The 23847-nt window shown below is 70.7% G+C and overlaps 1 protein-coding gene across 1 annotated transcript in view; it reads left to right on the plus strand.

The window, feature by feature from the left end:
* Positions 1 to 23847, plus strand: part of LOC147095717 (complement C4-like) — a 383861-nt gene that overhangs the window by 164013 nt on the left and 196001 nt on the right. The window lies entirely within an intron of this gene.

Raw genomic sequence — 23847 nt, forward strand, 5'->3', positions numbered from 1 at the left:
ACACCAGAAGCTCTGATTGGTCCGCTTGGATGACAAGTCCTGATTGCTGATTGGTCCCCCCTGGAGGAGAAGACACACCCAGCAGTTTCTCTGGAGTGTGGAATTGGATCCTCCCTGCCTACGTAATCATTGACTTTGTAAAGTGTGATTCGAGCCATTCTGACTGCCGACTCCGGACAGAAGACAGTTCGCAGGGAACAGACTGGGCTCAACCTCGCCAGTTCAGACAATCTCCGACCCCCCAAACAAGTTCCTTCCCTCCGCCGCCCAAGTTTCTGACCACCTCCCACCACCCACAGCCCCGGTTCCTGACTAACTCCCCCAAGTATCTAACATTCTACCCCTGCACAAGTACCTGACCCAGATCCCCCACCCCCGCCCAAATTTCTGACCACCTCCCCCCCGCCCAAGTGCCTGACCACCTCCCCCCAACCAACTCTCTGACCTCCACCCCTGCCCAAGTAACTGTTCTCCTCCCCCTGCCCAGCGTCTGACCTCCTGCCCCCACTGCCCAAGTGTCTGATCACCTCCCCCCACCGAGTGTCTGATCTCCTCCCCATCGAGTGTCTGACCTCCTCCACTCGCCCGAGTGTCTGACCTCCTCCCCGCCCGAGTGACTGCCCTCCTCCCCGCCAGAGTGTCTGACCTCCTCCCCCCGCCCGAGTGACTGCCCTTCTCCCCGCCCGAGTGTCTGACCTCCTCCCCGCCAGAGTGTCTGACCTCCTCCACTCGCCCGAGTGACTGCCCTCCTCCCCGCCCGAGTGTCTGACCTCCTCCCCGCCTGAGTGTCTGACCTCCTCCCCCCACCGAGTGTCTGATCTCCTCCCCATCGAGTGTCTGACCTCCTCCACTCGCCCGAGTGACTGCCCTCCTCCCCGCCCGAGTGTCTGACCTCCTCCCCGCCTGAGTGTCTGACCTCCTCCCCCCACCGAGTGTCTGATCTCCTCCCCATCGAGTGTCTGACCTCCTCCACTCGACCGAGTGACTGCCCTCCTCCCCGCCCGAGTGTCTGACCTCCTCCCCGCCTGAGTGTCTGACCTCCTCCCCCCCCGAGTGTCTGATCTCCTCCCCATCGAGTGTCTGACCTCCTCCACTCGCCCGAGTGACTGCCCTTCTCCCCGCCCGAGTGTCTGACCTCCTCCCCGCCCGAGTGTCTGACCTCCTCCCCCCACCGAGTGTCTGATCTCCTCCCCATCGAGTGTCTGACCTCTTTCCCCCGCCCGAGTGTCTGACCTCCTCCCCCTGCCCAGCGTCTGACCTCCTGCCCCCACTGCCCAAGTGTCTGATCACCTCCCCCCACCGAGTGTCTGATCTCCTCCCCATCGAGTGTCTGACCTCCTCCACTCGCCCGAGTGTCTGACCTCCTCCCCGCCCGAGTGACTGCCCTCCTCCCCGCCAGAGTGTCTGACCCCCTCCCCCCGCCCGAGTGTCTGACCTCCTCCCCGCCCGAGTGTCTGATCTCCTCCCCGCCCGAGTGTCTGATCACCTCCCCCCACCGAGTGTCTGATCTCCTCCCCATCGAGTGTCTGACCTCCTCCCCACGCCCGAGTGTCTTACCTCCTCCCCGCCCGAGTGTCTGACCTCCTCCCCCCGCCCGAGTGTCTGACCTCCTCCCCCCGCCCGAGTGTCTGACCTCTTCCCCCGCCCGAGTGTCTGACCTCCCCCCGCCCGAGCGTCTGACCTCTTCGCCCCACCCGAGTGTCTGACCTCCTCCTCCCGCCCAAGTGTCTGAATTCTTCCCCCCGCCCGACTGTCTGACCTCCCCCCGCCCGAGTGTCTGACCTCCTCCCCCCGCCCGAGTGTCTGACCTCCTCCCCCCGCCCGAGAGTCTGACCTCCTCCCCCCGCCCGAGTGTCTGACCTCCTCACCCCCGCCCGAGTGTCTGACCTCCTCCTCCCGCCCGAGTGTCTGAATTCTTCCCCCCGCCCGACTGTCTGACCTCCCCCCGCCCGAGTGTCTGACCTCCTCCCCCCACCCGAGTGTCTGACCTCCTCCCCCCGCCCGAGAGTCTGACCTCCTCCCCCCGCCCGAGTGTCTGACCTCCTCACCCCGCCCGAGTGTCTGACATCCTCCCCCCGCCCGAGTGTCTGACCTCCTCCCCCCGCCCGAGTGTCTGACCTCCTCCCCCCGCCCGAGAGTCTGACCTCCTCCCCCCGCCCGAGTGTCTGACCTCCTCACCCCGCCCAAGTGTCTGACCTCCTCCCCCCGCCCGAGTGTCTGAACTCCTCCCCCCGCCCGAGTGTCTGACCTCCTCCCCCCGGCCAAGTGTCTGACCTCCTCCCCCCGCCCAAGTGTCTGACATCCTGCCCCCGCCCGACTGTCTGAACTCCTCCCCCCACCCAAGTGTCTGACCTCCTCCACCCGCCCAAGGGTCTGACCTCCTCCCCACGCCCAAGGGTCTGACCTCCTCCCCCTGCCCATGTGTCTGCCCTCCTCCCCCGGCCCAAGTGCCTGACCTCCTCCCCCCGCCCGAGTGTCTGACCTCCTCCCACCGCCCAAGTATCTGACCTCCTCCCCCCGCCCAAGTGTCTGACCTCCTCCCCCCGCCCGAGTGTCTGACCTCCTCCCCCCGCCCGACTGTCTGACCTCCTCCCCCCGCCCGAGTGTCTGACCTCCTCCCCCCGCCCGAGTGTCTGACCTCCTCCCCCTGCCCGAGTTTCTGACCTCCTCCCCCCGCCCGGGTGCCTGACCTCCTCCCCCCGCCCGAGTGTCTGACCTCCTCCCCCCGCCCGAGTGTCTGACCTCCTCCCCCCGACCGAGTGTCTGACCTCCTCCCCCCGCCCGAGTGTCTGACCTCCTCCCCCCCGCCCGAGTGTCTGACCTCCTCCCCCCGCCCGAGTGCCTGACTTCCTCCCCCCGCCCGAGTGCCTGACCTCCTCCCCCCGCCCGAGTGTCTGACCTCCTCCCCCCGCCCAAGTGTCTGACCTCCTCCCCCCCGCCCGAGTGTCTGAACTCCTCCCCCCGCCCGAGTGTCTGACCTCCTCCCCCCGCCCGAGTGTCTGACCTCCTCCCCCGCCCGAGTGTCTGATCTCCTCCCCCCGCCCAAGTGTCTGACCTCCTCCCCCCCGCCCGAGTGCCTGAACTCCTCCTCCCGCCCGAGTGTCTGAACTCCTCCCCCGCCCGAGTGTCTGATCTCCTCCCCCCGCCCGAGTGTCTGAACTCCTCGCCCCGCCCGAGTGTCTGACCTCCTCCCCCCGCCCAAGTGTCTGATCTCCTCCCCCCGCCCGAGTGTCTGACCTCCTCCCCCCGCCCAAGTGTCTGATCTCCTCCCCCCGCCCGAGTGTCTGACCTCCTCCCCCCGCCCAAGTGTCTGATCTCCTCCCCCCGCCCAAGTGTCTGATCTCCTCCCCCCGCCCGAGTGTCTGACCTCTTCCCCCGCCCGAGTGTCTGACCTCCTCCCCCCGCCCGAGTGTCTGACCTCCTCCATCCGCCCGAGTGTCTGACCTCTTCCCCCGCTCGAGTGTCTGACCTCCTCCCCCCGCCCAAGTGTCTGACCTCCTCCCCCGCCCGAGTGTCTGACCTCCTCCCCCGCCCGAGTGTCTGACCTCCTCCCCCCGCCCGAGTGTCTGACCTCCTCCCCCCGCCCGAGTGTCTGACCTCCTCCCCCGCCCGAGTGTCTGACCTCCTCCACCCGCCCGAGTGTCTGATCTCCTCCCCCCGCCCGAGTGTCTGACATCCTCACCCCGCCCGAGTGTCTGACCTCCTCCCCCCGCCCGAGTGTCTGACCTCCTCCCCCCGCCCGAGTGTCTGACCTCCTCCCCCCGCCCGTGTGTCTGACCTCCTCCCCCCGCCCGAGTGTCTGACCTCTTCCCCCCGCCCAAGTATCTGACCTCCTCCCCCCGCCCGAGTGTCTGACCACCTCCCCCCGCCCGAGTGTCTGACCTCCTCCCTCCGCCCGAGTGTCTGACCTCCCCCCCCGCCCGAGTGTCCGACCTCCTCCCCCCGCCCGAGTGTCTGACCTCCTCCCCCCGCCCGAGTGTCTGACCTCCTCACCCCGCCCGAGTGTCTGACCTCCTCACCCCCGCCCGAGTGTCTGACCTCCTCACCCCGCCCGAGTGTCTGACCTCCTCCCCCCGCCCGAGTGTCTGACCTCCTCCCCCCGCCCGAGTGTCTGACCTCCTCACCCCGCCCGAGTGTCTGACCTCCTCACCCCGCCCGAGTGTCTGACCTCCCCCCCCGCCCGAGTGTCTGACCTCCTCCCCCCGCCCGAGTGTCTGACCTCCTCCCCCCGCCCGAGTGTCTGACCTCCTCCCCCCGCCCGAGTGTCTGACCTCCTCCCCCCGCCCGAGTGTCTGACCTCCTCCCCCCGCCTCAGTGTCTGACCTCCTCCCCCCGCCCGAGTGTCTGACCTCCTCCCCCCGCCCGAGTGTCTGACCTCCTCACCCCACCCGAGTGTCTGACCTCCTCCCCCCGCCCGAGTGTCTGACCTCCTCCCCCCGCCCGAGTGTCTGACCTCCTCCCCCCGCCCGAGTGTCTGACCTCCTCCCCCCGCCCAAGTGTCTGATCTCCTCCCCCCGCCCAAGTATCTGATCTCCTCCCCCCGCCCGAGTGTCTGACCTCTTCCCCCGCCCGAGTGTCTGACCTCCTCCCCCCGCCCGAGTGTCTGACCTCCTCTGCCCGCCCGAGTGTCTGACCTCTTCCCCCGCTCAAGTGTCTGACCTCCTCCCCCCGCCCCAGTGTCTGACCTCCTCCCCCGCCCGTGTCTGACCTCCTCCCCCGCCCGATTGTCTGACCTCCTCCCCCCGCCCGAGTGTCTGACCTCCTCCCCCCGCCCGAGTGTCTGACCTCCTCCCCCGCCCGAGTGTCTGACCTCCTCCACCCGCCCGAGTGTCTGATCTCCTCCCCCCGCCCGAGTGTCTGACATCCTCACCCCGCCCGAGTGTCTGACCTCCTCCCCCCGCCCGAGTGTCTGACCTCCTCCCCCCGCCCGAGTGTCTGACCTCCTCCCCCCGCCCGAGTGTCTGACCTCCTCCCCCCGCCCGAGTGTCTGACCTCTTCCCCCCGCCCGAGTGTCTGACCTCCTCCCCTCGCCCGAGTGTCTGACCTCCTCCCCCCGCCCGAGTGTCTGACCTCCTCCCCCCGCCCGAGTGTCTGACCTCCCCCCCCGCCCGAGTGTCTGACCTCCTCCCCCCGCCCGAGTGTCTGACCTCCTCCCCCCGCCCGAGTGTCTGACCTCCTCACCCCGCCCGAGTGTCTGACCTCCTCACCCCGCCCGAGTGTCTGACCTCCTCACCCCGCCCGAGTGTCTGACCTCCTCCCCCCGCCCGAGTGTCTGACCTCCTCCCCCCGCCCGAGTGTCTGACCTCCTCACCCCGCCTGAGTGTCTGACCTCCTCACCCCGCCCGAGTGTCTGACCTCCCCCCTGCCCAAGTGTCTGACCTCCTCCCCCCGCCCGAGTGTCTGACCTCCTCCCCCCACCCGAGTGTCTGACCTCCTCCCCCCGCCCGAGTGTCTGACCTCCTCCCCCCGCCCGAGTGTCTGACCTCCTCCCCCCGCCCCAGTGTCTGACCTCCTCCCCCCGCCCGAGTGTCTGACCTCCTCCCCCCGCCCGAGTGTCTGACCTCCTCACACCGCCCGAGTGTCTGACCTCCTCCCCCCGCCCGAGTGTCTGACCTCCTCCCCCCGCCCGAGTGTCTGACCTCCTCCCCCCGCCCGAGTGTCTGACCTCCCCCCCGCCCGAGTGTCTGACCTCCTCCCCCCGCCCGAGTGTCTGACCTCCCCCCCGCCCGAGTGTCTGACCTCCTCCCCCCGCCCGAGTGTCTGACCTCCTCACCCCGCCCGAGTGTCTGACCTCCCCCCGCCCGAGTGTCTGACCTCCTCCCCCCGCTCAAGTGTCTGACCTCCTCCCCCCGCCCGAGTGTCTGACCTCCTCCTGCCTCAGTGTCTGACCTCCTCCCCCCGTCCGAGTGTCTGACCTCCTCCCCCCGCCCGAGTGTCTGACCTCCTCCCCCCGCCCGAGCGTCTGACCTCCTCCCCCGCCCGAGTGTCTGACCTCCTCCCCCCGCCCGAGTGTCTGACCTCCCCCCGCCGGCGTGTCTGATCTCCTCCCCCCGCCCGAGTGTCTGACCTCCTCCCCCCGCCCGAGTGTCTGACCTCCCCCCGCCCGAGTGTCTGACCTCCTCCCCCCGCCTGTGTAACTGAACTCCTCCCCCCGCCCGAGTGTCTGACCTCCTCCCCCCGCCCGAGTGTCTGACCTCCCCCCACCCGAGTGTCTGACCTCCTCCCCCCGCCCGAGTGTCTGACCTCCTCCCCCCCCCCGAGTGTCTGACCTCCTCCCCCCGCCCGAGTGTCTGACCTCCTTCCCCCGCCCCAGTGTCTGACCTCCTCCCCCCGCCCGAGTGTCTGACCTCCTCCCCCCGCCCCTGTGTCTGACCTCCTCCCCCCGCCCGAGTGTCTGACCTCCTCCCCCCGCCCCAGTGTCTGACCTCCTCCCCCCGCCCGAGTGTCTGACCTCTTCCCCGCTCGAGTGTCTGACCTCCTCCCGCCCAAGTGTCTGACCTCCTCCCCCCGCCCCAGTGTCTGACCTCCCCCCGCCCAAGTGTCTGACCTCCTCCCCCCGCCCGAGTGTCTGACCTCCTCCCCCCGCCCGAGTGTCTGACCTCCTCCTGCCTCAGTGTCTGACCTCCTCCCCCCGCCCGAGTGTCTGACCTCCTCCCCCCCGCCCAAGTGTCTGACCTCCTCCCCCCGCCCGAGTGTCTGACCTCCTCCCCCCGCCCGAGTGTCTGACCTCCTCCCCCCGCCCGACTGTCTGACCTCCTCCCCCTGCCCGAGTGTCTGACCTCCTCCTGCCTCAGTGTCTGACCTCCTCCCCCCGCCCGAGTGTCTGACCTCCTCCCCCCGCCCGAGCGTCTGACCTCCTCCCCCCCGCCCAAGTGTCTGACCTCCTCCCCCCGCCCGAGTGTCTGACCTCCCCCCGCCCGAGTGTCTGACCTCCTCCCCCCCGCCCCAGTGTCTGACCTCCTCCCCCCGCCCGAGTGTCTGACCTCCCCCCGCCCGAGTGTCTGACCTCCTCCCCCCGCCCGAGTGTCTGACCTCCTCCCCCCGCCCGAGTGTCTGACCTCCTCCCCCCGCCCGAGTGTCTGACCTCCTCCCCCCCGCCCGAGTGTCTGACCTCCTCCCCCCGCCCCAGTGTCTGACCTCCTCCCCCCGCCCGAGTGTCTGACCTCCCCCCGCCCGAGTGTCTGACCTCCTCCCCCCGCCCGAGTGTCTGACCTCCTCCCCCCGCCCGAGTCTCTGACCTCCCCCCCGCCCGAGTGTCTGACCTCCCCCCGCCCGAGTGTCTGACCTCCTCCCCCCGCCCGAGTGTCTGACCTCCTCCCCCCCGCCCGAGGGTCTGACCTCCTCCCCCGGCCCGAGTGTCTGACCTCCACCCCGCCCGAGTGTCTGACCTCCTCCTCCCGCCCGAGTGTCTGACCTCCTCCCCCCGCCCAAGTGTCTGACCTCCTCCTCCCCCGCCCAAATGTCTGACCTCCTCCCCCCCGCCCGAGTGTCTGACCTCCTCCCCCCGCCCGAGTGTCTGACCTCCTCCCCCCGCCCGAGTGTCTGACCTCCTCCCCCCACCCGAGTGTCTGACCTCCTCCCCCCCCGCCCAAGTGTCTGACCTCCTCCCCCGCCCGAGTGTCTGACCTCATCCCCCCGCCCGAGTGTCTGACCTCCTCCCCCCGCCCCAGTGTCTGACCTCCTCCCCCCGCCCGAGTGTCTGACCTCCTCCCCCCGCCCGAGTGTCTGACCTCCTCCCCCCCGCCCGAGTGTCTGACCTCCTCCCCCCGCCCGAGTGTCTGACCTCCTCCCCCCGCCCGAGTGTCTGAACTCCTCCCCCCGCCCGAGTGTCTGACCTCCTCCCCCGCCCGAGTGTCTGACCTCCTCCCCCCGCCCGAGTGTCTGACCTCCTCCCCCCCGCCCGAGTGTCTCACCTCCTCCCCCCACCCGAGTGTCTGACCTCCTCCCCCCGCCCGAGTGTCTGACCTCCTCCCCCCGCCCGAGTGTCTGACCTCCTCCCCCCACCCGAGTGTCTGACCTCCTCCCCCCCGCCCGAGTGTCTGACCTCCTCCCCCCGCCCGAGTGTCTGACCTCCTCCCCCCCGCCCAAGTGTCTGACCTTCTCCCCCCGCCCGAGTGTCTGACCTCCGTCCCCCCCGCCCGAGTGTCTGACCTCACCCCCCGCCCGAGTGTCTGACCTCCTCCCCCCGCCCGAGTGTCTGACCTCCTCCCCCCGCCCGAGTGTCTGACCTCCTCCCCCCCCGCCCAAGTGTCTGACCTCCTCCCCCGCCCGAGTGTCTGACCTCATCCCCCCGCCCGAGTGTCTGACCTCCTCCCCCCGCCCAAGTGTCTGACCTCCTCCCCACGCCCGAGTGTCTTACCTCCTCCCCGCCCGAGTGTCTGACCTCCTCCCCCCGCCCGAGTGTCTGACCTCCTCCCCCCGCCCGAGTGTCTGACCTCTTCCCCCGCCCGAGTGTCTGACCTCCCCCCGCCCGAGCGTCTGACCTCTTCGCCCCACCCGAGTGTCTGACCTCCTCCTCCCGCGCAAGTGTCTGACCTCCTCCCCCCCGCCCGAGTGTCTGAATTCTTCCCCCCGCCCGACTGTCTGACCTCCCCCCGCCCGAGTGTCTGACCTCCTGCCCCCCGCCCGAGTGTCTGACCTCCTCCCCCCGCCCGAGAGTCTGACCTCCTCCCCCCGCCCGAGTGTCTGACCTCCTCACCCCGCCCGAGTGTCTGACATCCTCCCCCCGCCCGAGTGTCTGACCTCCTCCCCCCGCCCGAGTGTCTGACCTCCTCCCCCCCGCCCGAGAGTCTGACCTCCTCCCCCCGCCCGAGTGTCTGACCTCCTCACCCCGCCCAAGTGTCTGACCTCCTCCCCGAGTGTCTGAACTCCTCCCCCCGCCCGAGTGTCTGACCTCCTCCCCCCGCCCGAGTGTCTGACCTCCTCACCCCGCCCGAGTGTCTGACCTCCTCACCCCGCCCGAGCGTCTGACCTCCTCACCCCGCCCGAGTGTCTGACCTCCTCCCCCCGCCCGAGTGTCTGACCTCCTCCCCCCGCCCGAGTGTCTGACCTCCTCACCCCGCCCGAGTGTCTGACCTCCTCACCCCGCCCGAGTGTCTGACCTCCCCCCCGCCCAAGTGTCTGACCTCCTCCCCCCGCCCGAGTGTCTGACCTCCTCCCCCCACCCGAGTGTCTGACCTCCTCCCCCCGCCCGAGTGTCTGACCTCCTCCCCCCGCCCGAGTGTCTGACCTCCTCCCCCCGCCCCAGTGTCTGACCTCCTCCCCCCGCCCGAGTGTCTGACCTCCTCCCCCCGCCCGAGTGTCTGACCTCCTCACACCGCCCGAGTGTCTGACCTCCTCCCCCCGCCCGAGTGTCTGACCTCCTCCCCCCGCCCGAGTGTCTGACCTCCTCCCCCCGCCCGAGTGTCTGACCTCCCCCCCGCCCGAGTGTCTGACCTCCTCCCCCCGCCCGAGTGTCTGACCTCCCCCCGCCCGAGTGTCTGACCTCCTCCCCCCGCCCGAGTGTCTGACCTCCTCACCCCGCCCGAGTGTCTGACCTCCCCCCCGCCCGAGTGTCTGACCTCCTCCCCCCGCTCAAGTGTCTGACCTCCTCCCCCCGCCCGAGTGTCTGACCTCCTCCTGCCTCAGTGTCTGACCTCCTCCCCCCGTCCGAGTGTCTGACCTCCTCCCCCCGCCCGAGTGTCTGACCTCCTCCCCCCGCCCGAGCGTCTGACCTCCTCCCCCGCCCGAGTGTCTGACCTCCTCCCCCCGCCCGAGTGTCTGACCTCCCCCCGCCGGCGTGTCTGATCTCCTCCCCCCGCCCGAGTGTCTGACCTCCTCCCCCCGCCCGAGTGTCTGACCTCCCCCCGCCCGAGTGTCTGACCTCCTCCCCCCGCCTGTGTAACTGAACTCCTCCCCCCGCCCGAGTGTCTGACCTCCTCCCCCCGCCCGAGTGTCTGACCTCCCCCCACCCGAGTGTCTGACCTCCTCCCCCCGCCCGAGTGTCTGACCTCCTCCCCCCCCCCGAGTGTCTGACCTCCTCCCCCCGCCCGAGTGTCTGACCTCCTTCCCCCGCCCCAGTGTCTGACCTCCTCCCCCCGCCCGAGTGTCTGACCTCCTCCCCCCGCCCCAGTGTCTGACCTCCTCCCCCCGCCCGAGTGTCTGACCTCCTCCCCCCGCCCCAGTGTCTGACCTCCTCCCCCCGCCCGAGTGTCTGACCTCTTCCCCGCTCGAGTGTCTGACCTCCTCCCACCCAAGTGTCTGACCTCCTCCCCCCGCCCCAGTGTCTGACCTCCCCCCGCCCAAGTGTCTGACCTCCTCCCCCCGCCCGAGTGTCTGACCTCCTCCCCCCGCCCGAGTGTCTGACCTCCTCCTGCCTCAGTGTCTGACCTCCTCCCCCCGCCCGAGTGTCTGACCTCCTCCCCCCCGCCCAAGTGTCTGACCTCCTCCCCCCGCCCGAGTGTCTGACCTCCTCCCCCCGCCCGAGTGTCTGACCTCCTCCCCCCGCCCGACTGTCTGACCTCCTCCCCCTGCCCGAGTGTCTGACCTCCTCCTGCCTCAGTGTCTGACCTCCTCCCCCCGCCCGAGTGTCTGACCTCCTCCCCCCGCCCGAGCGTCTGACCTCCTCCCCCCCGCCCAAGTGTCTGACCTCCTCCCCCCGCCCGAGTGTCTGACCTCCCCCCGCCCGAGTGTCTGACCTCCTCCCCCCCGCCCCAGTGTCTGACCTCCTCCCCCCGCCCGAGTGTCTGACCTCCCCCCGCCCGAGTGTCTGACCTCCTCCCCCCGCCCGAGTGTCTGACCTCCTCCCCCCGCCCGAGTGTCTGACCTCCTCCCCCCGCCCGAGTGTCTGACCTCCTCCCCCCGCCCGAGTGTCTGACCTCCTCCCCCCGCCCCAGTGTCTGACCTCCTCCCCCCGCCCGAGTGTCTGACCTCCCCCCGCCCGAGTGTCTGACCTCCTCCCCCCGCCCGAGTGTCTGACCTCCTCCCCCCGCCCGAGTCTCTGACCTCCCCACCGCCCGAGTGTCTGACCTCCCCCCGCCCGAGTGTCTGACCTCCTCCCCCCGCCCGAGTGTCTGACCTCCTCCCCCCGCCCGAGGGTCTGACCTCCTCCCCCGGCCCGAGTGTCTGACCTCCACCCGCCCGAGTGTCTGACCTCCTCCTCCCGCCCGAGTGTCTGACCTCCTCCCCCCGCCCAAGTGTCTGACCTCCTCCTCCCCCGCCCAAATGTCTGACCTCCTCCCCCCCGCCCGAGTGTCTGACCTCCTCCCCCCGCCCGAGTGTCTGACCTCCTCCCCCCGCCCGAGTGTCTGACCTCCTCCCCCCACCCGAGTGTCTGACCTCCTCCCCCCCGCCCAAGTGTCTGACCTCCTCCCCCGCCCGAGTGTCTGACCTCATCCCCCCGCCCGAGTGTCTGACCTCCTCCCCCCGCCCAAGTGTCTGACCTCCTCCCCCCGCCCGAGTGTCTGACCTCCTCCCCCCGCCCGAGTGTCTGACCTCCTCCCCCCGCCCGAGTGTCTGACCTCCTCCCCCCGCCCGAGTGTCTGACCTCCTCCCCCCGCCCGAGTGTCTGAACTCCTCCCCCCGCCCGAGTGTCTGACCTCCTCCCCCGCCCGAGTGTCTGACCTCCTCCCCCCGCCCGAGTGTCTGACCTCCTCCCCCCGCCCGAGTGTCTCACCTCCTCCCCCCACCCGAGTGTCTGACCTCCTCCCCCCGCCCGAGTGTCTGACCTCCTCCCCCCGCCCGAGTGTCTGACCTCCTCCCCCCACCCGAGTGTCTGACCTCCTCCCCCCGCCCGAGTGTCTGACCTCCTCCCCCCGCCCGAGTGTCTGACCTCCTCCCCCCGCCCAAGTGTCTAACCTTCTCCCCCCGCCCGAGTGTCTGACCTCCGTCCCCCCGCCCGAGTGTCTGACCTCACCCCCCGCCCGAGTGTCTGACCTCCTCCCCCCGCCCGAGTGTCTGACCTCCTCCCCCCGCCCGAGTGTCTGACCTCCTCCCCCCCGCCCAAGTGTCTGACCTCCTCCCCCGCCCGAGTGTCTGACCTCATCCCCCCGCCCGAGTGTCTGACCTCCTCCCCCCGCCCAAGTGTCTGACCTCCTCCCCACGCCCGAGTGTCTTACCTCCTCCCCGCCCGAGTGTCTGACCTCCTCCCCCCGCCCGAGTGTCTGACCTCCTCCCCCCGCCCGAGTGTCTGACCTCTTCCCCCGCCCGAGTGTCTGACCTCCCCCCGCCCGAGCGTCTGACCTCTTCGCCCCACCCGAGTGTCTGACCTCCTCCTCCCGCGCAAGTGTCTGACCTCCTCCCCCCGCCCGAGTGTCTGAATTCTTCCCCCCGCCCGACTGTCTGACCTCCCCCCGCCCGAGTGTCTGACCTCCTGCCCCCGCCCGAGTGTCTGACCTCCTCCCCCCGCCCGAGAGTCTGACCTCCTCCCCCCGCCTGAGTGTCTGACCTCCTCACCCCGCCCGAGTGTCTGACATCCTCCCCCCGCCCGAGTGTCTGACCTCCTCCCCCCGCCCGAGTGTCTGACCTCCTCCCCCCGCCCGAGAGTCTGACCTCCTCCCCCCGCCCGAGTGTCTGACCTCCTCACCCCGCCCAAGTGTCTGACCTCCTCCCCCCGCCCGAGTGTCTGAACTCCTCCCCCCGCCCGAGTGTCTGACCTCCTCCCCCCGGCCAAGTGTCTGACCTCCTCCCCCCGCCCAAGTGTCTGACGTCCTGCCCCCGCCCGACTGTCTGAACTCCTCCCCCCACCCAAGTGTCTGACCTCCTCCACCCGCCCAAGGGTCTGACCTCCTCCCCACGCCCAAGGGTCTGACCTCCTCCCCCTGCCCATGTGTCTGCCCTCCTCCCCCGGCCCAAGTGTCTGACCTCCTCCCCCCGCCCGAGTGTCTGACCTCCTCCCACCGCCCAAGTATCTGACCTCCTCCCCCCGCCCAAGTGTCTGACCTCCTCCCCCCGCCCGAGTGTCTGACCTCCTCCCCCCGCCCGACTGTCTGACCTCCTCCCCCCGCCCGAGTGTCTGACCTCCTCCCCCCGCCCGAGTGTCTGACCTCCTCCCCCTGCCCGAGTTTCTGACCTCCTCCCCCCGCCCGGGTGCCTGACCTCCTCCCCCCGCCCGAGTGTCTGACCTCCTCCCCCCGCCCGAGTGTCTGACCTCCTCCCCCCGACCGAGTGTCTGACCTCCTCCCCCCGCCCGAGTGTCTGACCTCCTCCCCCCCGCCCGAGTGTCTGACCTCCTCCCCCCGCCCGAGTGCCTGACTTCCTCCCCCCGCCCGAGTGCCTGACCTCCTCCCCCCGCCCGAGTGTCTGACCTCCTCCCCCCGCCCAAGTGTCTGACCTCCTCCCCCCCGCCCGAGTGTCTGAACTCCTCCCCCCGCCCGAGTGTCTGACCTCCTCCCCCCGCCCGAGTGTCTGACCTCCTCCCCCGCCCGAGTGTCTGAACTCCTCCCCCCGCCCAAGTGTCTGACCTCCTCCCCCCCGCCCGAGTGCCTGAACTCCTCCTCCCGCCCGAGTGTCTGAACTCCTCCCCCGCCCGAGTGTCTGATCTCCTCCCCCCGCCCGAGTGTCTGAACTCCTCGCCCCGCCCGAGTGTCTGACCTCCTCCCCCCGCCCAAGTGTCTGATCTCCTCCCCCCGCCCGAGTGTCTGACCTCCTCCCCCCGCCCAAGTGTCTGATCTCCTCCCCCCGCCCGAGTGTCTGACCTCCTCCCCCCGCCCAAGTGTCTGATCTCCTCCCCCCGCCCAAGTGTCTGATCTCCTTCCCCCGCCCGAGTGTCTGACCTCTTCCCCCGCCCGAGTGTCTGACCTCCTCCCCCCGCCCGAGTGTCTGACCTCCTCCGCCCGCCCGAGTGTCTGACCTCTTCCCCCGCTCGAGTGTCTGACCTCCTCCCCCCGCCCAAGTGTCTGACCTCCTCCCCCGCCCGAGTGTCTGACCTCCTCCCCCGCCCGAGTGTCTGACCTCCTCCCCCCGCCCGAGTGTCTGACCTCCTCCCCCCGCCCGAGTGTCTGACCTCCTCCCCCGCCCGAGTGTCTGACCTCCTCCACCCGCCCGAGTGTCTGATCTCCTCCCCCCGCCCGAGTGTCTGACATCCTCACCCCGCCCGAGTGTCTGACCTCCTCCCCCCGCCCGAGTGTCTGACCTCCTCCCCCCGCCCGAGTGTCTGACCTCCTCCCCCCGCCCGTGTGTCTGACCTCCTCCCCCCGCCCGAGTGTCTGACCTCTTCCCCCCGCCCGAGTGTCTGACCTCCTCCCCCCGCCCGAGTGTCTGACCTCCTCCCCCCGCCCGAGTGTCTGACCTCCTCCCCCCGCCCGCGTGTCTGACCTCCCCCCCCGCCCGAGTGTCCGACCTCCTCCCCCCGCCCGAGTGTCTGACCTCCTCCCCCCGCCCGAGTGTCTGACCTCCTCACCCCGCCCGAGTGTCTGACCTCCTCACCCCGCCCGAGTGTCTGACCTCCTCCCCCCGCCCGAGTGTCTGACCTCCTCCCCCCGCCCGAGTGTCTGACCTCCTCCCCCCGCCCGAGTGTCTGACCTCCTCACCCCGCCCGAGTGTCTGACCTCCTCACCCCGCCCGAGTGTCTGACCTCCCCCCCCGCCCGAGTGTCTGACCTCCTCCCCCCGCCCGAGTGTCTGACCTCCTCCCCCCGCCCGAGTGTCTGACCTCCTCCCCCCGCCCGAGTGTCTGACCTCCTCCCCCCGCCCGAGTGTCTGACCTCCTCCCCCCGCCTCAGTGTCTGACCTCCTCCCCCCACCCGAGTGTCTGACCTCCTCCCCCCGCCCGAGTGTTTGACCTCCTCACCCCACCCGAGTGTCTGACCTCCTCCCCCCGCCCGATTGTCTGACCTCCTCCCCCCGCCCGAGTGTCTGACCTCCTCCCCCCGCCCGAGTGTCTGACCTCCTCCCCCCGCCCAAGTGTCTGATCTCCTCCCCCCGCCCAAGTATCTGATCTCCTCCCCCCGCCCGAGTGTCTGACCTCTTCCCCCGCCCGAGTGTCTGACCTCCTCCCCCCGCCCGAGTGTCTGACCTCCTCCGCCCGCCCGAGTGTCTGACCTCTTCCCCCGCTCGAGTGTCTGACCTCCTCCCCCCGCCCCAGTGTCTGACCTCCTCCCCCGCCCGTGTCTGACCTCCTCCCCCGCCCGAGTGTCTGACCTCCTCCCCCCGCCCGAGTGTCTGACCTCCTCCCCCCGCCCGAGTGTCTGACCTCCTCCCCCGCCCGAGTGTCTGACCTCCTCCACCCGCCCGAGTGTCTGATCTCCTCCCCCCGCCCGAGTGTCTGACATCCTCACCCCGCCCGAGTGTCTGACCTCCTCCCCCCGCCCGAGTGTCTGACCTCCTCCCCCCGCCCGAGTGTCTGACCTCCTCCCCCCGCCCGAGTGTCTGACCTCCTCCCCCCGCCCGAGTGTCTGACCTCTTCCCCCCGCCCGAGTGTCTGACCTCCTCCCCCCGCCCGAGTGTCTGACCTCCTCCCCCCGCCCGAGTGTCTGACCTCCTCCCCCCACCCGAGTGTCTGACCTCCCCCCCCGCCCGAGTGTCTGACCTCCTCCCCCCGCCCGAGTGTCTGACCTCCTCCCCCCGCCCGAGTGTCTGACCTCCTCACCCCGCCCGAGTGTCTGACCTCCTCACCCCGCCCGAGTGTCTGACCTCCTCACCCCGCCCGAGTGTCTGACCTCCTCCCCCCGCCCGAGTGTCTGACCTCCTCCCCCCGCCCGAGTGTCTGACCTCCTCACCCCGCCCGAGTGTCTGACCTCCTCACCCCGCCCGAGTGTCTGACCTCCCCCCCGCCCAAGTGTCTGACCTCCTCCCCCCGCCCGAGTGTCTGACCTCCTCCCCCCACCCGAGTGTCTGACCTCCTCCCCCCGCCCGAGTGTCTGACCTCCTCCCCCCGCCCGAGTGTCTGACCTCCTCCCCCCGCCCCAGTGTCTGACCTCCTCCCCCCGCCCGAGTGTCTGACCTCCTCCCCCCGCCCGAGTGTCTGACCTCCTCACACCGCCCGAGTGTCTGACCTCCTCCCCCCGCCCGAGTGTCTGACCTCCTCCCCCCGCCCAAGTGTCTGACCTCCTCCCCCCGCCCGAGTGTCTGACCTCCCCCCCGCCCGAGTGTCTGACCTCCTCCCCCCGCCCGAGTGTCTGACCTCCCCCCGCCCGAGTGTCTGACCTCCTCCCCCCCGCCCGAGTGTCTGACCTCCCCCCGCCCGAGTGTCTGACCTCCTCCCCCCGCTCAAGTGTCTGACCTCCTCCCCCCGCCCGAGTGTCTGACCTCCTCCTGCCTCAGTGTCTGACCTCCTCCCCCCGTCCGAGTGTCTGACCTCCTCCCCCCGCCCGAGTGTCTGACCTCCTCCACCCGCCCGAGCGTCTGACCTCCTCCCCCGCCCGAGTGTCTGACCTTCTCCCCCCGCCCGAGTGTCTGACCTCCGTCCCCCCGCCCGAGTGTCTGACCTCACCCCCCGCCCGAGTGTCTGACCTCCTCCCCCCGCCCGAGTGTCTGACCTCCTCCCCCCGCCCGAGTGTCTGACCTCCTCCCCCCCGCCCAAGTGTCTGACCTCCTCCCCCCGCCCGAGTGTCTGACCTCATCCCCCCGCCCGAGTGTCTGACCTCCTCCCCCCGCCCAAGTGTCTGACCTCCTCCCCACGCCCGAGTGTCTTACCTCCTCCCCGCCCGAGTGTCTGACCTCCTCCCCCCGCCCGAGTGTCTGACCTCCTCCCCCCGCCCGAGTGTCTGACCTCTTCCCCCACCCGAGTGTCTGACCTCCCCCCGCCCGAGCGTCTGACCTCTTCGCCCCACCCGAGTGTCTGACCTCCTCCTCCCGCGCAAGTGTCTGACCTCCTCCCCCCGCCCGAGTGTCTGAATTCTTCCCCCCGCCCGACTGTCTGACCTCCCCCCGCCCGAGTGTCTGACCTCCTGCCCCCGCCCGAGTGTCTGACCTCCTCCCCCCGCCCGAGAGTCTGACCTCCTCCCCCCGCCCGAGTGTCTGACCTCCTCACCCCGCCCGAGTGTCTGACATCCTCCCCCCGCCCGAGTGTCTGACCTCCTCCCCCCGCCCGAGTGTCTGACCTCCTCCCCCCGCCCGAGAGTCTGACCTCCTCCCCCCGCCCGAGTGTCTGACCTCCTCACCCCGCCCAAGTGTCTGACCTCCTCCCCCCGCCCGAGTGTCTGAACTCCTCCCCCCGCCCGAGTGTCTGACCTCCTCCCCCCGGCCAAGTGTCTGACCTCCTCCCCCCGCCCAAGTGTCTGACGTCCTGCCCCCGCCCGACTGTCTGAACTCCTCCCCCCACCCAAGTGTCTGACCTCCTCCACCCGCCCAAGGGTCTGACCTCCTCCCCACGCCCAAGGGTCTGACCTCCTCCCCCTGCCCATGTGTCTGCCCTCCTCCCCCGGCCCAAGTGTCTGACCTCCTCCCCCCGCCCGAGTGTCTGACCTCCTCCCACCGCCCAAGTATCTGACCTCCTCCCCCCGCCCAAGTGTCTGACCTCCTCCCCCCGCCCGAGTGTCTGACCTCCTCCCCCCGCCCGACTGTCTGACCTCCTCCCCCCCGCCCGAGTGTCTGACCTCCTCCCCCCGCCCGAGTGTCTGACCTCCTCCCCCTGCCCGAGTTTCTGACCTCCTCCCCCCGCCCGGGTGCCTGACCTCCTCCCCCCGCCCGAGTGTCTGACCTCCTCCCCCCGCCCGAGTGTCTGACCTCCTCCCCCCGACCGAGTGTCTGACCTCCTCCCCCCGCCCGAGTGTCTGACCTCCTCCCCCCCGCCCGAGTGTCTGACCTCCTCCCCCCGCCCGAGTGCCTGACTTCCTCCCCCCGCCCGAGTGCCTGACCTCCTCCCCCCGCCCGAGTGTCTGACCTCCTCCCCCCGCCCAAGTGTCTGACCTCCTCCCCCCCCGCCCGAGTGTCTGAACTCCTCCCCCCGCCCGAGTGTCTGACCTCCTCCCCCCGCCCGAGTGTCTGACCTCCTCCCCCGCCCGAGTGTCTGAACTCCTCCCCCCGCCCAAGTGTCTGACCTCCTCCCCCCCGCCCGAGTGCCTGAACTCCTCCTCCCGCCCGAGTGTCTGAACTCCTCCCCCGCCCGAGTGTCTGATCTCCTCCCCCCGCCCGAGTGTCTGAACTCCTCGCCCCGCCCGAGTGTCTGACCTCCTCCCCCCGCCCAAGTGTCTGATCTCCTCCCCCCGCCCGAGTGTCTGACCTCCTCCCCCCGCCCAAGTGTCTGATCTCCTCCCCCCGCCCGAGTGTCTGACCTCCTCCCCCCGCCCAAGTGTCTGATCTCCTCCCCCCGCCCAAGTGTCTGATCTCCTCCCCCCGCCCGAGTGTCTGACCTCTTCCCCCGCCCGAGTGTCTGACCTCCTCCCCCCGCCCGAGTGTCTGACCTCCTCCGCCCGCCCGAGTGTCTGACCTCTTCCCCCGCTCGAGTGTCTGACCTCCTCCCCCCGCCCAAGTGTCTGACCTCCTCCCCCGCCCGAGTGTCTGACCTCCTCCCCCGCCCGAGTGTCTGACCTCCTCCCCCCGCCCGAGTGTCTGACCTCCTCCCCCCGCCCGAGTGTCTGACCTCCTCCCCCGCCCGAGTGTCTGACCTCCTCCACCCGAGTGTCTGATCTCCTCCCCCCGCCCGAGTGTCTGACATCCTCACCCCGCCCGAGTGTCTGACCTCCTCCCCCCGCCCGAGTGTCTGACCTCCTCCCCCCGCCCGAGTGTCTGACCTCCTCCCCCCGCCCGTGTGTCTGACCTCCTCCCCCCGCCCGAGTGTCTGACCTCTTCCCCCCGCCCGAGTGTCTGACCTCCTCCCCCCGCCCGAGTGTCTGACCTCCTCCCCCCGCCCGAGTGTCTGACCTCCTCCCCCCGCCCGCGTGTCTGACCTCCCCCCCCGCCCGAGTGTCCGACCTCCTCCCCCCGCCCGAGTGTCTGACCTCCTCCCCCCGCCCGAGTGTCTGACCTCCTCACCCCGCCCGAGTGTCTGACCTCCTCACCCCGCCCGAGTGTCTGACCTCCTCCCCCCGCCCGAGTGTCTGACCTCCTCCCCCCGCCCGAGTGTCTGACCTCCTCCCCCCGCCCGAGTGTCTGACCTCCTCACCCCGCCCGAGTGTCTGACCTCCTCACCCCGCCCGAGTGTCTGACCTCCCCCCCCGCCCGAGTGTCTGACCTCCTCCCCCCGCCCGAGTGTCTGACCTCCTCCCCCCGCCCGAGTGTCTGACCTCCTCCCCCCGCCCGAGTGTCTGACCTCCTCCCCCCGCCCGAGTGTCTGACCTCCTCCCCCCGCCTCAGTGTCTGACCTCCTCCCCCCACCCGAGTGTCTGACCTCCTCCCCCCGCCCGAGTGTTTGACCTCCTCACCCCACCCGAGTGTCTGACCTCCTCCCCCCGCCCGATTGTCTGACCTCCTCCCCCCGCCCGAGTGTCTGACCTCCTCCCCCCGCCCGAGTGTCTGACCTCCTCCCCCCGCCCAAGTGTCTGATCTCCTCCCCCCGCCCAAGTATCTGATCTCCTCCCCCCGCCCGAGTGTCTGACCTCTTCCCCCGCCCGAGTGTCTGACCTCCTCCCCCCGCCCGAGTGTCTGACCTCCTCCGCCCGCCCGAGTGTCTGACCTCTTCCCCCGCTCGAGTGTCTGACCTCCTCCCCCCGCCCCAGTGTCTGACCTCCTCCCCCGCCCGTGTCTGACCTCCTCCCCCGCCCGAGTGTCTGACCTCCTCCCCCCGCCCGAGTGTCTGACCTCCTCCCCCCGCCCGAGTGTCTGACCTCCTCCCCCGCCCGAGTGTCTGACCTCCTCCACCCGCCCGAGTGTCTGATCTCCTCCCCCCGCCCGAGTGTCTGACATCCTCACCCCGCCCGAGTGTCTGACCTCCTCCCCCCGCCCGAGTGTCTGACCTCCTCCCCCCGCCCGAGTGTCTGACCTCCTCCCCCCGCCCGAGTGTCTGACCTCCTCCCCCCGCCCGAGTGTCTGACCTCTTCCCCCCGCCCGAGTGTCTGACCTCCTCCCCCCGCCCGAGTGTCTGACCTCCTCCCCCCGCCCGAGTGTCTGACCTCCTCCCCCCACCCGAGTGTCTGACCTCCCCCCCCGCCCGAGTGTCTGACCTCCTCCCCCCGCCCGAGTGTCTGACCTCCTCCCCCCGCCCGAGTGTCTGACCTCCTCACCCCGCCCGAGTGTCTGACCTCCTCACCCCGCCCGAGTGTCTGACCTCCTCACCCCGCCCGAGTGTCTGACCTCCTCCCCCCGCCCGAGTGTCTGACCTCCTCCCCCCGCCCGAGTGTCTGACCTCCTCACCCCGCCCGAGTGTCTGACCTCCTCACCCCGCCCGAGTGTCTGACCTCCCCCCCGCCCAAGTGTCTGACCTCCTCCCCCCGCCCGAGTGTCTGACCTCCTCCCCCCACCCGAGTGTCTGACCTCCTCCCCCCGCCCGAGTGTCTGACCTCCTCCCCCCGCCCGAGTGTCTGACCTCCTCCCCCCGCCCCAGTGTCTGACCTCCTCCCCCCGCCCGAGTGTCTGACCTCCTCCCCCCGCCCGAGTGTCTGACCTCCTCACACCGCCCGAGTGTCTGACCTCCTCCCCCCGCCCGAGTGTCTGACCTCCTCCCCCCGCCCAAGTGTCTGACCTCCTCCCCCCGCCCGAGTGTCTGACCTCCCCCCCGCCCGAGTGTCTGACCTCCTCCCCCCGCCCGAGTGTCTGACCTCCCCCCGCCCGAGTGTCTGACCTCCTCCCCCCGCCCGAGTGTCTGACCTCCCCCCGCCCGAGTGTCTGACCTCCTCCCCCCGCTCAAGTGTCTGACCTCCTCCCCCCGCCCGAGTGTCTGACCTCCTCCTGCCTCAGTGTCTGACCTCCTCCCCCCGTCCGAGTGTCTGACCTCCTCCCCCCGCCCGAGTGTCTGACCTCCTCCACCCGCCCGAGCGTCTGACCTCCTCCCCCGCCCGAGTGTCTGACCTCCTCCCCCCGCCCGAGTGTCTGACCTCCCCCCGCCGGCGTGTCTGACCTCCTCCCCCCGCCCGAGTGTCTGACCTCCTCCCCCCGCCCGAGTGTCTGACCTCCCCCCGCCCGAGTGTCTGACCTCCTCCCCCCGCCTGTGTGTCTGAACTCCTCCCCCCGCCCGAGTGTCTGACCTCCTCCCCCCGCCCGAGTGTCTGACCTCCCCCCACCCGAGTGTCTGACCTCCTCCCCCCGCCCGAGTGTCTGACCTCCTCCCCCCCCCGAGTGTCTGACCTCCTCCCCCCGCCCGAGTGTCTGACCTCCTCCCCCCACCCGAGTGTCTGACCTCCTCCCCCCGCCCGAGTGTCTGACCTCCTCCCCCCGCCCGAGTGTCTGACCTCCTCCCCCCGCCCCAGTGTCTGACCTCCTCCCCCCGCCCGAGTGTCTGACCTCCTCCCCCCGCCCCAGTGTCTGTCCTCCTCCCCCCGCCCGAGTGTCTGACCTCTTCCCCGCTCGAGTGTCTGACCTCCTCCCGCCCAAGTGTCTGACCTCCTCCCCCCGCCCCAGTGTCTGACCTCCCCCCGCCCAAGTGTCTGACCTCCTCCCCCCGCCCGAGTGTCTGACCTCCTCCCCCCGCCCGAGTGTCTGACCTCCTCCTGCCTCAGTGTCTGACCTCCTCCCCCCGCCCGAGTGTCTGACCTCCTCCCCCCTGCCCAAGTGTCTGACCTCCTCCCCCCGCCCGAGTGTCTGACCTCCTCCCCCCGCCCGAGTGTCTGACCTCCTCCCCCCGCCCGACTGTCTGACCTCCTCCCCCCGCCCGAGTGTCTGACCTCCTCCTGCCTCAGTGTCTGACCTCCTCCCCCTGCCCGAGTGTCTGACCTCCTCCCCCCGCCCGAGCGTCTGACCTCCTCCCCCCCGCCCAAGTGTCTGACCTCCTCCCCCCGCCCGAGTGTCTGACCTCCCCCCGCCCGAGTGTCTGACCTCCTCCCCCCCGCCCCAGTGTCTGACCTCCTCCCCCCGCCCGAGTGTCTGACCTCCCCCCGCCCGAGTGTCTGACCTCCTCCCCCCGCCCGAGTGTCTGACCTCCTCCCCCCGCCCGAGTGTCTGACCTCCTCCCCCCGCCCGAGTGTCTGACCTCCTCCCCCCGCCCGAGTGTCTGACCTCCTCCCCCCGCCCCAGTGTCTGACCTCCTCCCCCGCCCGAGTGTCTGACCTCCCCCCGCCCGAGTGTCTGACCTCCTCCCCCGCCCGAGTGTCTGACCTCCTCCCCCCGCCCGAGTCTCTGACCTCCCCCCCGCCCGAGTGTCTGACCTCCCCCCGCCCGAGTGTCTGACCTCCTCCCCCCGCCCGAGTGTCTGACCTCCTCCCCCCGCCCGAGGGTCTGACCTCCTCCCCCGGCCCGAGTGTCTGACCTCCACCCGCCCGAGTGTCTGACCTCCTCCTCCCGCCCGAGTGTCTGACCTCCTCCCCCGCCCAAGTGTCTGACCTCCTCCTCCCCCGCCCAAATGTCTGACCTCCTCCCCCCCGCCCGAGTGTCTGACCTCCTCCCCCCGCCCGAGTGTCTGACCTCCTCCCCCCGCCCGAGTGTCTGACCTCCTCCCCCCACCCGAGTGTCTGACCTCCTCCCCCCCGCCCAAGTGTCTGACCTCCTCCCCCGCCCGAGTGTCTGACCTCATCCCCCCGCCCGAGTGTCTGACCTCCTCCCCCCGCCCAAGTGTCTGACCTCCTCCCCCCGCCCGAGTGTCTGACCTCCTCCCCCCGCCCGAGTGTCTGACCTCCTCCCCCCGCCCGAGTGTCTGACCTCCTCCCCCCGCCCGAGTGTCTGACCTCCTCCCCCCGCCCGAGTGTCTGACCTCCTCCCCCCGCCCGAGTGTCTGACCTCCTCCCCCGCCCGAGTGTCTGACCTCCTCCCCCCGCCCGAGTGTCTCACCTCCTCCCCCACCCGAGTGTCTGACCTCCTCCCCCCGCCCGAGTGTCTGACCTCCTCCCCCCGCCCGAGTGTATGACCTCCTCCCCCCACCCGAGTGTCTGACCTCCTCCCCCCGCCCGAGTGTCTGACCTCCTCCCCCCGCCCGAGTGTCTGACCTCCTCCCCCCGCCCAAGTGTCTGACCTCCTCCCCCTGCCCGAGTGTCTGACCTCCGTCCCCCCGCCCGAGTGTCTGACCTCACCCCCCGCCCGAGTGTCTGACCTCCTCCCCCCGCCCGAGTGTCTGACCTCCTCCCCCCGCCCGAGTGTCTGACCTCCTCCCCCCGCCCGAGTGTCTGACCTCCTCCCCCCGCCCGAGGTCTGACCTCCTCCCCCGCCCGAGTGTCTCCCCCCCCGACTCCCCCCGCCCGAGTGTCTGACCTCCTCCCCCCGCCCGAGTGTCTGACCTCCTCCCCCCGCCCGAGTGTCTGACCTCCTCCCCCGCCCGAGTGTCTGACCTCCTCCCCCCGCCCGAGTGTCTGACCTCCTCCCCCCGCCCGAGTGTCTGACCTCCTCCCCCGCCCGAGTGTCTGACCTCCTCCCCCCGCCCGAGTGTCTGACCTCCTCCCCCCGCCCGAGTGTCTGACCTCCTCCCCCCGCCCAAGTGTCTGACCTCCTCCCCCGCCCGAGTGTCTGACCTCCTCCCCCCGCCCGAGTGTCTGACCTCCTCCCCCCGCCCGAGTGTCTGACCTCCTCCCCCCGCCCGAGTGTCTGACCTCCTCCCCCCGCCCAAGTGTCTGACCTCCTCCCCCCGCCCGAGTGTCTGACCTCCTCCCCCCGCCCGAGTGTCTGACCTCCTCCCCCCGCCCAGTGTCTGACCTCCTCCCCCCGCCCGAGTGTCTGACCTCCTCCCCCCGCCCGAGTGTCTGACCTCCTCCCCCCGCCCAAGTGTCTGACCTCCTCCCCCGCCCGAGTGTCTGACCTCCTCCCCCCGCCCGAGTGTCTGACCTCCTCCCCGCCGAGTGTCTGAACTCCTCCCCCGCCCAAGTGTCTGACCTCCTCCCCCCGCCCAAGTGTCTGACGACTCCTCCCCCGCCCG

Source organism: Somniosus microcephalus, unplaced genomic scaffold (genome assembly GCF_052327205.1).
Source record: "Somniosus microcephalus isolate GS21.2 unplaced genomic scaffold, FLI_Smic_1.0 unresolved_chr1, whole genome shotgun sequence".
Classification (NCBI taxonomy): Eukaryota; Metazoa; Chordata; class Chondrichthyes; order Squaliformes; family Somniosidae; genus Somniosus; species Somniosus microcephalus.